At 34.4% G+C, this 12,575-nt stretch overlaps 1 protein-coding gene across 1 annotated transcript in view; it reads left to right on the top strand.

Annotated features, from left to right (window-relative positions):
• The window catches only part of mef2d (myocyte enhancer factor 2D), a 42,406-nt gene that overhangs the window by 7,253 nt on the left and 22,578 nt on the right, over positions 1–12,575 (top strand). The window contains 1 exon segment of the mRNA XM_062965499.1: positions 5,778–5,899. The gene's annotated coding sequence lies outside the window, so the exon portion shown is untranslated.

Here is a 12,575-nt window from a genome sequence, read left to right on the forward strand (position 1 = left end):
TCACACTTCTTCAGCCACAGGGTTTTAGGGGGGAGGGATACATAGATAGAGACATAGATGAGATACTGATAGAAATAAATAGAAAGACAGACAGACAGATAAATAAGATACTGATATATATCAGCGCCTTAAATGTATATTTTTAATGTATTGTAATTTTTAATCTCAATGATTTTTAAATTTGATGAAAACTGTTTTTTGATGTGTTTGTTTATATTGTAAGCCGCTCTGAGTCCCCTGATGGGTGAGAAGGGCAGGGTAGAAGTGATGTAATAAAATAATATATATATATATATATATATATACATACACATACATATATATACACAGTAGTCTCACTTATCCAAGCTAAACGTGCCGGCAGAAACTTGGATAAGCGAATATCTTGGATAATAAGGAGGGATTAAGGAGAAGCCTATTAAACATCAAATTAGGTTATGATTTTACAAATTAAGCACCAAAACATCATGTTATACAACAAATTTGACAGAAAAAGTAGTTCAATATGCAGTAATGCTATGTAGTAATTTACGAATGTGTTTACGAATTTAGCACCAAAATATCACGATGTATTGAAAACATTGACTACAAAAATGCATTGGATAATCCAGAACGTTGGATAAGCGAGTGTTGGATAAGTGAGACTCTACTGTACAATATATTGTATCATTGGCATAGCACCATAATAGCATTATATATTACTTATATTGCACTATACCACTATACCGTAATATTATTAGTAATATTACATTTAATATATAATATATAATTAATATTATTATATTGTATTATTATTAGTGGTACTATATTGCATTACATTATGAATAGTATATGTATATACAATATGTTATTATTATAAAATTATCATTATATTATTATATTTTTAAATGTGATATTATTTTTAAAAGGAAAAGGCGCAACCTTTGCAAAGCAAAGCTTCCAAGAAAAAGGATGGTTTGAGATGCATGTTCCTTTTGCAGCAGCAGCAGAAAAGAGCGCCTGTCGCTTTAAACCCCCCCCTCCCACGTGCCGTCTGGTTGTGCTGGAGACGGTGACGCACGCGTGACGTCAATGGGCGATGGGGCAGAATTTAGACTCCGGGAGGGGAGGGGGGAGAAAGAGCGACGTCACCTGATTTGCATTTAAAGGGACAGGCTCCTTTTTTTTTTTTTTTTTAAACATTTATCTTTGGTTTTCTTTGTGTTTTTATTGGGACGGGGGATGAAAATGAGGGAGGAAAATAAATATAAAGTTTGGAAAGTAGGCAAAGTATTGGCTTTCGATGCCTGCCTTTTGCAAAAAGGTCGGATTTCCTGCTATTGTTGTTTTTTTCAAATAGTAAACATGGTGTCCTTCCGCCGAAAGAGATTGAAAGAGTCCCTCTCCCCCCCCCCTCCTGGGAAAGAAAACATGGATGTCACGTGACCCAGTGACATTGGCGTGGGAATGGGGCAACCTGGCTGGGAATTGGTCCTCAATCCTCACCACCATCACCACCGTGTTAATAGAACAATAATACAATAAATAAAGAATAAAAATAATAATTACAGAATCACAGTAGTCAATAAAAACAATACACAATAAATAATAAAATAAAACTAAAGAAGGAAATAAAGAGTAACTGGCTGAGAAATAATAATAATAATAATAATAATAATAATAATAATAATAATAATAACAACATAATTAAATCTGTATTTAACTGCTTATGTTTTTATTTTTTTTGTATTGTTGTGTATTGGCATCGAATTCTGCGAGTTTTGTAAGACGCCCTGAGTCCCTTCGGGTGAGAAGGGCGGGATAGAAATGATGGAAATAAATAAATAAATAATTGATAATACTATATGATGTAATACAATGTATTAATAATGCACTATTATAATTGAATATTTATATTAAATGTAATATTAGTAATATTGCAATATAGTCGTAAAGGACAATATCATAATATATAATGCTTAAACAGTGCTTATATTGTGCTATACTATTAATATAATGGTATACTAATACTAATATGAATATTACAATATATTGTATATACATGTAATATTGATAACATTATGATGTAATACAATGTAATAATAATAATACACTATTATTGTATATATTACATGTAATATTATTAACAATATTGCAATATAGTCGTATAGTACAATATGATAATATATAATGCTTATGTAGTGCTTATATTGTGCTATACTAATAATATAATTTATCGTATGTATGTATAGTGTGTAAGCCGCCCTGAGTCCCCTCCGGGGTGAAAAGGGCGGGATATAAATGTCGCTAATAAATAAAATAAATAAATAAACATTATTTTTGTATCCTGCCTCCAACTTGGGGCGGCTCACATGCTGACAAGCCTGATCAACACAGTTAAAATATAGCATAGGATTCATAAAAACAACATCATGACAAAACGAAATAGGCAACACACAAATAACACAGCATAGAAACCATCACTATATAACTATATATATGTGTTATACTAATATATAATGCAAATATAACTATATACAATTACAATAGCATCTTATTAGTATTATGATGTAATACAATATAATAATATCTATTATATTATTATTATTATTATTATTATTATTTCCCAGCCAGTTATTCTTTATTTTCTACTTCTTGTTTAGTTTTATTTTATTGTGTATTATTTATATTTACTACTGTGATTATTAATTATACAATAAAGAATAAAAATATCTATTGCATTTTATATAGTATATAACATTATGTAATGTAATTTAATGTAAAATAATAACATGGTACAGTATGTATATAATGAACCTTATCTGCGCGCGGCCCCTTTAAGACTCCCAAAACGCGCAAGGATCCACAGACCGACGCAACGTAACCTTGATGGATGTGTTGATGGGCGGGGCGTCCTTTGGCCACGCCTCCCTGGCCACTCGGGCCTCCTGATTGGCCGCTCCTTCCTCCCTCCCCTCCCTCCCCAGCCTTGCCTTTCAGAAGAAGAAGAAGAAGAAGCCGAAGGAGCCTTGCTTTGCATTCGGACCCTCTCTATTATTTTAATTATTATTATTTTATTATTGGCTTTAATTGACAGATTGGGCTAATTAAGAGAAGGAGATCCAAAGCAAATTGGGTTTGCCAAGGATTTCGTTTTTGGGAGGGAGGGGGAGCCACTTGGGTTTTTTTTTAAAGAGACAGAAACCTATTTTTGATTCGTAAAGGGTTGATTTTCCTTTAAGAAGCAAAAGCAAGAGGTGAGCCCGTTGCTGCTTGTCGTGGTTTGTTTGTTTGTTTTGTTGAGATTGTTTATATAAAAGAACACTATAGATGAAATAGATCTATCTATCTGTCTATATAAAATGGTGAATCCAATGCATGGTTTTGGCTTTTCTTCTTCTTCCAAATGGGGCAGAAAAGGGAAAAAAGGAGAGGGTTATATTTAGACATTTGTATCAATGCATTATTATTATTTTGCATCATTATTGTTTTGCATTGTTATTGTTTTGCATTGTTCTTATTTTGCTTATTATGCATTATTATTGTTTTGCCTTATTGTTTTGCATCATTATTTTGCATTACTATTACTATTCTTTTGCATTATTTTGCATCATTATTATTATTTTGCATTATCATTTGCATTATCATTATGCACCATTAATATTTTGCATTATTATTATTTTGCATTATTATCATTATGCATTATCATTATTTTACATTATTATCACTATGCATCATTCTATTATCCATTATTATTATTTTGCATTATTATTATTATTATGTATTATTATGATTATGCATCATTATTATTTTGCATTATCATTATTTTACATTATTATCATTATGCATAATTACTATTATCATTATCATTATTATTATTTTGCATTATCATTCTGCACCATTATTATTTTGCATTATTATAAGTATATATATACTTTTCACAGAAAGGAAGCCGATGGAGAAAGCATATTTGCAAGAGAGGAATTATAATTACTATATTATTACTATATTATTACATTATTCCCATTATATTCCTATTACTACTATATTGTAGTATTATTATTGTTGTTGTTGTTATTACTATTGCTATTTCATTATTATATTATAGTTATTATTACTATTACTTTATTATTATTGTTACTGTATTCTTATTCTTACTGTTACTATAATATTACTGTTTACTATTTATTTATATATATATCCTATTTTATTTATTTCTCCATGCGGACTAACAATCAAAAACATTACAACTTAAAATATACAAATATACTACAATAAAACAATTTTATCATTATATATTTTTATAATCAGTATTATATTTCTTATATTAGTATTATAATATTATAATATTATTATCTATTAGTATTATTAGTTTTGTATTACATTATACTGTAAAATTAATGGTACAGTATTATATTTATATATAATATTTTTTTAGCAGAGCACAATATTAGTATTATATATTATTTGTACTACACCACTATACTGCAATATTATTAGTAATATGGAATGTATAATATACAATTATTACGATATTATTATTATATTCTAGCTACTTTGAGTCTCCTTCAGGAGAGATAAAGCAGGATGTAAATATGAATACTATAGTTTGCTTATTATATCTTTCTTATTAGTTTATTATTGTCGAAGGCTTTCCATATTATTATCACTATATTATTGTTCTTGCTATAGTCTTACTATTACAACATTATTATTATTATATTATTTTGTTATATTTTGTTATATTTTGTTATATTACTACTACTATTAAGACAAGGTACATTTCCAGGGCAAAATAGAGGCATAATAATAATAATAATAATAATAAATTATTATTATTATTATTATTTCTCTTTTAACATCATTGTAATCTTTCGATAACTTATTATATTATTATTATTATTATTGTTATTATTATTAGTTATTTAAGGTGCTCCTAAAGAGAAATAGGGACCTCACTAACTCTGGAAATTGACAAACTTATTATTATTATGTTTATACCTCTTTTTCTCACCACAAAGTAGGCTCAAACATATAGTACTGGCTCTTAGGAATTGTGGGAGTTGAAGTCCAAAACGACTGGAAGGCCGAAGTTTTCCCATGCCTGTCTTAGGGGGATCCTTCCAACTCTAGGATTGTCATATACATCTAGTTCAATAATATATATTATGATGGGTAATAATAAAAAGAATGTGTTATATTATTATATTATATTAATTATTATATTGCTATTTTAATGTTATCTATATATATAAAATGTAATGTGCGTTTTTCCCATGGAGTAATCAACAAAACCACTGAACCAAATCACACCAAATTTGGCCACAAAGACATCGTCAACCAATGTATGTCTTTCAATAAAAAAAACCCTAGAAAAATAAAGTGCAAATTACAGAGGATGAGGAAGAGCCGTTCTTCCCAGGCTGCCAGTCAGAAGGGTAAGCCCTGCTGCCTTTGTGTCATAGCAACCCACTCAGCCACAGTGGTGCCCGGGGGACAGGCAGGGATCACTTAGGCCTCTTCCACACTGCCTATAAAATAGAGATTATCTGATTTGAACTGGATTATATGGCAGTGTAGACTCAAGGCCCTTCCACACAGCTATATAACCCAGAATGCCAAGGCACATCATCCACAGTATTTGATTGTGCCTTCCTGGTGGGAATGGAGGCTCCCTGTGTTTTTAATGGGAGGCCTTTTTATAGGGACGGACGGGCGCTCTTTCTCCTCTGTCTATATTATTATTATTGTTATGATGGTGATTCATCTCAATGGGGCTTTTCTTCCCTTTTTTACAGGCTGCAAAATGTCCCTCGGGCAGAAGGCGCCTGAGTCCAGCAGCAGCAGCGGCATCGGCCAAAGGATCCCCTTCGGACGCAGCAAGGAAAAGCCTTCCTCGGCCTGAAGACCAAGCCCCACGGTCAGCGGCCTGGGATTGCATTTGTATTTTGGGGATATAATAGGCACTATTTGGGGGTGGCATGGAGCCTGATAATGGAGGTCTCACCCCACCGGGGTGGTGATGGTGGTTATTATTATTATTATTTTATTTATTATTATATGTTACTTATTACTATCATCCATTATTTTATTTTTATTTATTATTATTACATATATTATTTAATTTATTATTATTAAACCCCACTTTGAAGAGAAGTATGTAAGAAATAATAATAATAATAATAATAATTTTTAAAAAGGTAAAGGTAAACGTGTCCAACTCTGGGTGCGGGTGCTCATCTCTATATCTAAACTGAAGAGCCGGCGTTGTCCATAGACACCTCCAAGGTCATGTGGCCACTGGCATGACTGCATGGAGTGCCGTTACCTTCCCGCCGGAGCAGTACCTATTGATCTACTCACATTTGCATGTTTTCGATCTGCTAGGTTGGCAGAAGCTGGGGCTAACAGCGGGCACTCACTCCGCTCCCCGGATTCGAACCTGCGACCTTTCGGTCTGCAAGTTCAGCAGCTCAGTGCTTTAACACACTGTGCCACTGGGGGCTCTATAATAATATTTTACTCCACCATTATTATTATTATTATTATTATTATTATTATTATTATTATTATACAATTTTTATTTAATATAATTATGTATTTTATTGTAACTACTGTATTATTATTATTTCCATCCCGCTTTTGTCTCTCTAAAAAGAGACTCAAAGTGGACTATACTAACAATATATATAATATATAATTTAAATCCTTATTTAATATTATTATTTGATACAAGGCAAGATTAGTACACAGCAAACTCTGCTGGCTGTTGTATTGGATCCCACGTCGGACTCTTCCCAAGTGTTTAGGACTGTGTGATGTATCGGCGAATAATGCGTGCAGATCCGGGTAGAGTGGCCTTTTGTAGATGGCAGGTGGTCATTTTGTCAGTGCTGATTGTGTTTAAGTGTAGGCCAAGGTCTTGAGGCACTGCACCCAGTGTGCCAAATAATCAACACAGGGACCTCCTTGACTGGCTTGTGCCAGAGTCTTTGCACTTCGATCTTTAAATCCTCGTATTGCATCAGATTTTCCAGTTGCTTCACATCAATTCATACTTTTCCCCCATGGTTGTGAGGTCAGGGGTCTTGTGCTCCAAAACTCTTGTTGGTCTTAATTCGGAAGTTTCAGAGTAGTTTGACGTGTTCATTTTCTGTAACTTTATTATTATTATTATTATTATTATTATTATTATTATTATTATTGTTATTATTATTATTTCTCTCTCACTCTCTCTAAAATGACATCCAAAGCAGATGAAAACAATACAATATATAATTTGGAACATTATTATTATTATATTTCTATCCCAAAAAGAGACCCAAAGCAACTAAATTTAATACAAACTTTTAAAGGATACCCATACCTACATTGAACATATTCTAATTCAATGCCGAAATGCCCTTCCTTCTGAGGCTGAGAGAGTGTGACTCTTCAGACTTTTTCTATGGGTTTTGAACCCAGTTCAGAGCCTGATGCCCAAAGAGCCCTGTTTTACGGCTTTGCCCCAAATGTAGGCCAAGCCTCCCATAAAAGATGTATTTATAGCCCTTTTAGGAGATCGAGGAGTGTGTGTGTTTTTATGGGGGCGACGCGTGTGCGGAGTGTGCAGAAACACGCATCAGGAAGCATCATGAGAAGTGGGTTAGTATGTTTCATTGCCCAAAATGAGGAAGAAGAAGAAGAGGTGGGCTAGATGGCCTTTAGGGGACCCCTTCTGCTCTCCTGATGCAACCTAATGCATCCCTGGTCATGTAAAATAGTAATGATGATAAAAATAAAAATAATAATATAACATTAATAATATAATAATTTACAATAGTAGCATAATAATATATGTAAAATATATAATATAATAATCATAATAAATATAATATAGTATAAAATTAATAATATATAATAAACATTAGTAATATTACAATATTTAATATATTAGCTTTGCCCGGCTACGCGTTGCTGTGGCTTATGGGAATCATTTGTTGGCCAGGTGGAATGGCAGGGAATAGCCTTGCAGCCTCAAAGCCTGGCTGTTTTCTGGAGTAGCTGGAGTTGCACCCTCAAAGAGCCGCTGTGAAGCCCGGCTACTTCCTTCAAGTATGAATGTTGCTGTTAGTGATCTTGATTAGCATTTAATGGTCTTGCAGCTTCAAAGCCTGGCTGCTTCCGGCCTGGGGGAATCCTTTGTTGGGAGGTGTTACCTGGCTCTGGAAATTTCCAATTTCCCTGTTTGCAGAGTGTTGCTCTTTATTTACTGTCCTGCATTTAGAAATTATATTGTTCTGTATTATACCACAGTAATTATTACATATTATATTTATAATCTTATGTTATCGGTTTAGAACTGGATTATATGAGGGCCCTTCTACACAGCTGTATATAAAATCCACACTGAACTGGATTATATGGCAGTGCGAACTCAAGATAATCCAGTTCAAAGCTGATACTGTGGATTATGTGCCTTGGCATTCTGAGTTATATAGCTGTGTGGAAGGGCCTTGAGTCTTCACTGCCATATAATCCAGTTCAAATCATATAATCTGTATTTTATAGGCAATGTGGATGAGGCCTAAGTGAACTCTGCTTGTGCCCTGGCGCCATTGTGGCGGAGGGAGTTGCTAGACACGAAGGGGGCGGGGCCTAAAGGCAGCAGGGCCGACCTTTCTGACTGGCAGCCGGGGGAGAACGGCTCTTCTTCATCCTCTGTAATTTGGATTATTTTTCTAGGGTTTTTTTTAATTGAAAGACATAGATTGGATGACTATGTCTTTTGTGGCCAAATTTGGTGTGATTGGGTTCAGTGGTTTTGTTGTTTACTCCATGGGAAAAACGGACATTGCATTTTTATATGTATGTATGTATGTATGTATAGATAGATAGATAGATAGATAGATAGATAGATAGATAGATAGATAGATAGATAAATCCATACATAGGCACTGAGACAATGTGACCCCCACCATTCCCAATTATGCAAAGGAGGCTGGGCTTTATTCCTCCTTCCCTTCCTTCCTTCCTTCCTTCCTTCCTTCCTTCCTTCCTTCCTTCCTTCTTTCTGACTCAGAAGGGACTCTTCTATTTCTTCTCTGAGCCAATCAGAGCCTGGCAAGCAGCCAGGGCTAAATATAGGGACGGAAAAAAGGCGTGGGAAAAAAGGCAGGGAAGGAATCATCCCAAAATATCCCAAAATAAAGGAAATGGACCCGCCTTTTGTGGCACTCCCTGCACGGCTCTCAGAAAGGGTTGGATTGAGTGACATCTGGGGAGAAATTCTTATTCTTATTAATAATATTGCGTCTTCCCATTGCTGATGCTGCCAAAGGTCATACCGCTGGGCAAAGGAGGAGGAGGACGAATGACTTGGAATTGGCTCTTTTCCTTTTTTCCTTTGAAGAGAAACAGGGCAGATGTCTTTTCGTGGCTCTTTCCAGTTTGTTGCAGAAAAGGGTCGGTCTAGATGGCCTTTGCGGGTTCCTTCCATCTCTCCCTTGCTATGTGCTGCATGCCGTTGTTGCGTGTGTTTGCATGTTGTGCTGCGTTGCCATGGCGAGGCCCAGGGGTTGCGTGGGCCTCCTTCTCCTTGCCTTGCAAGCTGCTGACTCACGGAGGAGCGAGGGAATGCGAAAGAGAAAGAGAAAGAAAGAAAGAAAGAAAGAGTAAACTCTTCTTCCTTTCCACATCACAGTATTATATTATAAATGTGACGACATGGATGAAATGCACTGTTGAAAATCTGGGCATAAATAATAGCGCCAATAATAGTGCAGACAATAGTACAAATGCCCATGCTAATATTTATTTATTTATTTATATATTTTACAGCATTTATATTCCGCCCTTCTTTCTCACCCCGAAGGGGACTCAGGGCGGATCACATTACACATATAGGCAAACATTCAATGCCTTTTAACATAGAACAAAGACAAACAAACATAGGCTCTGAGGGGCCTCGAACTCATGACCTCCTGGTCAGAGTGATTCATTCCAGTTAATTGCAGCTGGCTTACTCTCCCGCCTGCGCCACAGCCCAGGCCTATAATAATAGTAATAATCATAATCATAATATGGACTTATCTTGTGTTTCTAATAATAATAATAATAATAATAATAATAATAATAATAATAATATGGACTCATCTTGTTGTGTTTCTAATAATAATAATAATAATATGGACTCAACTTATGTTTCTAATAATAATAATAATAATAATATGGACTCATCTTGTGTTTCTAATAATAATAATAATATGGACTCATCTTGTTGTGTCTCTAATAATAATAATAATATGGACTCATCTTGTGTTTCTAATAATAATAATAATGTTATGGACTCATCTTGTGTTTCTAATAATAATAATAATAATAATATGGACTCATCTTGTGTTTCTAATAATAATAATAATAATAATATGGACTCATCTTGTTGTGTTTCTAATAATAATAATATGGACTCATCTTGTTGTGTTTCTAATAATAATAATAATATGGACTCAACTTGTTGTGTTTCTAATAATAATAATAATAATAATAATGATAATAATGCAGATAATATAATAAATAGTACAGTAGAGTCTCACTTATCCAACATAAACAGGCCAGCAGAACGTTGGATAAGCAAAAATGTTGGATAATAAGGAGGAATTAAAGAAAAGTCTATTACACATCAAATTAGGTTATGATTTTACAAATTAAGCACCAAAACATTATGTTTTACAACAAATTTGACAGAAAAAGCAGTTCAGTACATGGTAACGTTATGTAGTAATTACCATATTTATGAATTTAGCACCAAAACATCACAATGTATTGAAAAGATTGACTACAAAAAAACCCCAAAAAAACATTGATTACTAAAAGGCAGACTGCGTTGGATAATACAGAATGTTGGATAAGAAAATATTGGATAAGTGAGACTCTACTGTACTAGTAATAATGCAAATAACATAAATTTATAGTACAAATAATAATGCAGATAATAGTACAAATAATGATGCAAATAACGTAAATAATCATGATTTGCAAATAATAACAACACAAATAATAATGCAAAAAATAGTAGAAATAATCATGCAACGAATATAAATCATAATAATGCAAATAACATAAATCGGAAGCAAGCAAAGAATAGAAACAATGCAAAGAATAAAAATAATAGTGCAAATAATATTAACAATAATTCACATAATTGTAGAAATAATCATGCAAATAATATAAATAATAATTCAGTAATAATGGGTGATGATGATGATAATGATCTGCATCAATCCTCGGTGTAGATACATCCTGGGATGGGGAGGCCTTGGAAGTCCTGGGCCTTTTCCCCTTGAATCTTTTCCTCCGGATTATATAACACTGCGGCGCCCTTCTTTCCTCCCTCCCTTCCTTCCTTCTTTCATTTCTTCCTTCCTTCCTTTGCCATCAGCCGTCGGCTCCTAAATCATTCATGCCTTTTGCAAATCTTGCTGCAATGTAGGTCAGGGAGGAGGAAAGTCCCGATCCTATCTATCTACCCATCCTATCTAGTATTATTATTATTATTATTATTATTATGTTTAAATATTATAACTGGTGCATGTTATTGTTTGGTATCCGATATTTCTGTGAGCCGCCCCGAGTCCCCTCCCGGGCAGATGGTGGCGGGATATAAATAAACATTGTTGTTATTATTATTATTATTATTATTATTTGACGTCAGCTGGGTTCCGTGCTGTCTGGATAAGGGTGAACTACAACTCCCAGATCCGAGGTAAATCACCCCCAAACCAGGCGTGTATACACAGTTGGCCATGTTGGGTCTGTGTGCGAAGTTTGTTCCGGATCTGACGTCAGCTGGGTTCAGTGCTTTCTGGATGGAGGGCCGGGCTGTGGCGCAGGCTGGTTAGCAGCCAGCTGCAACAAATCACTCTGACTGAGAGGTCATGAGTTCGAGGCCAGCCTGTGCCTGCCTCTTGTCACTGTCTCTGTTCTATGTTATGGCATTGAATGTTTGCCTTTATGTGTGCAATGTGATCCGCCCTGAGTGAGAAGAGCGGAATATAATAATATTTGAATAATAATTGGCAGCGTTAATTATTATCATGTACGCTGGAACTCAATCGACAGACCCAGTTTTTTGAACTGAACACACCTACCAGTATTTTATAATGTATTTTATGAATACTGATGTAAGTTAATAATAATTTTTAACTGATTTATATGGCACTGTATAATTTTTATATATGCATTTTATTGTAAGCTGCCCTGAGTCCCCTGTTGGGTGAGAAGGGCGGGATATAAATATTGTAATAAATAAATAAATAAATAAAAATGCTGTAAATAAATAAATAAACAAACAAACTATAACTCCCAAAATCAAGGCCCATTCCCACTACCTCCTGTAGTATGTTCAGTTGGTCATGGGTCTTCTCTGTGCTAAGTTTGGTTCCAATCCATTGTCGGGTGGGGGTCACAGTTCCAGTGAAGGTACTGCAAGTCCCATCATCCTCGGCAAGTGTGGTCCAGAAGCATTGTCGGTTGGGTGTGGATGTGGGTCAAGTACAAGTCTTGTAAATCGTGGTGCGAATTCTCCCCGAACCTCTCGTTCAGTGGCTGATCAATCC

The sequence above is a fragment of the Anolis carolinensis genome, unplaced genomic scaffold, assembly GCF_035594765.1.
Source record: "Anolis carolinensis isolate JA03-04 unplaced genomic scaffold, rAnoCar3.1.pri scaffold_14, whole genome shotgun sequence".
NCBI lineage: Eukaryota > Metazoa > Chordata > Lepidosauria > Squamata > Dactyloidae > Anolis > Anolis carolinensis.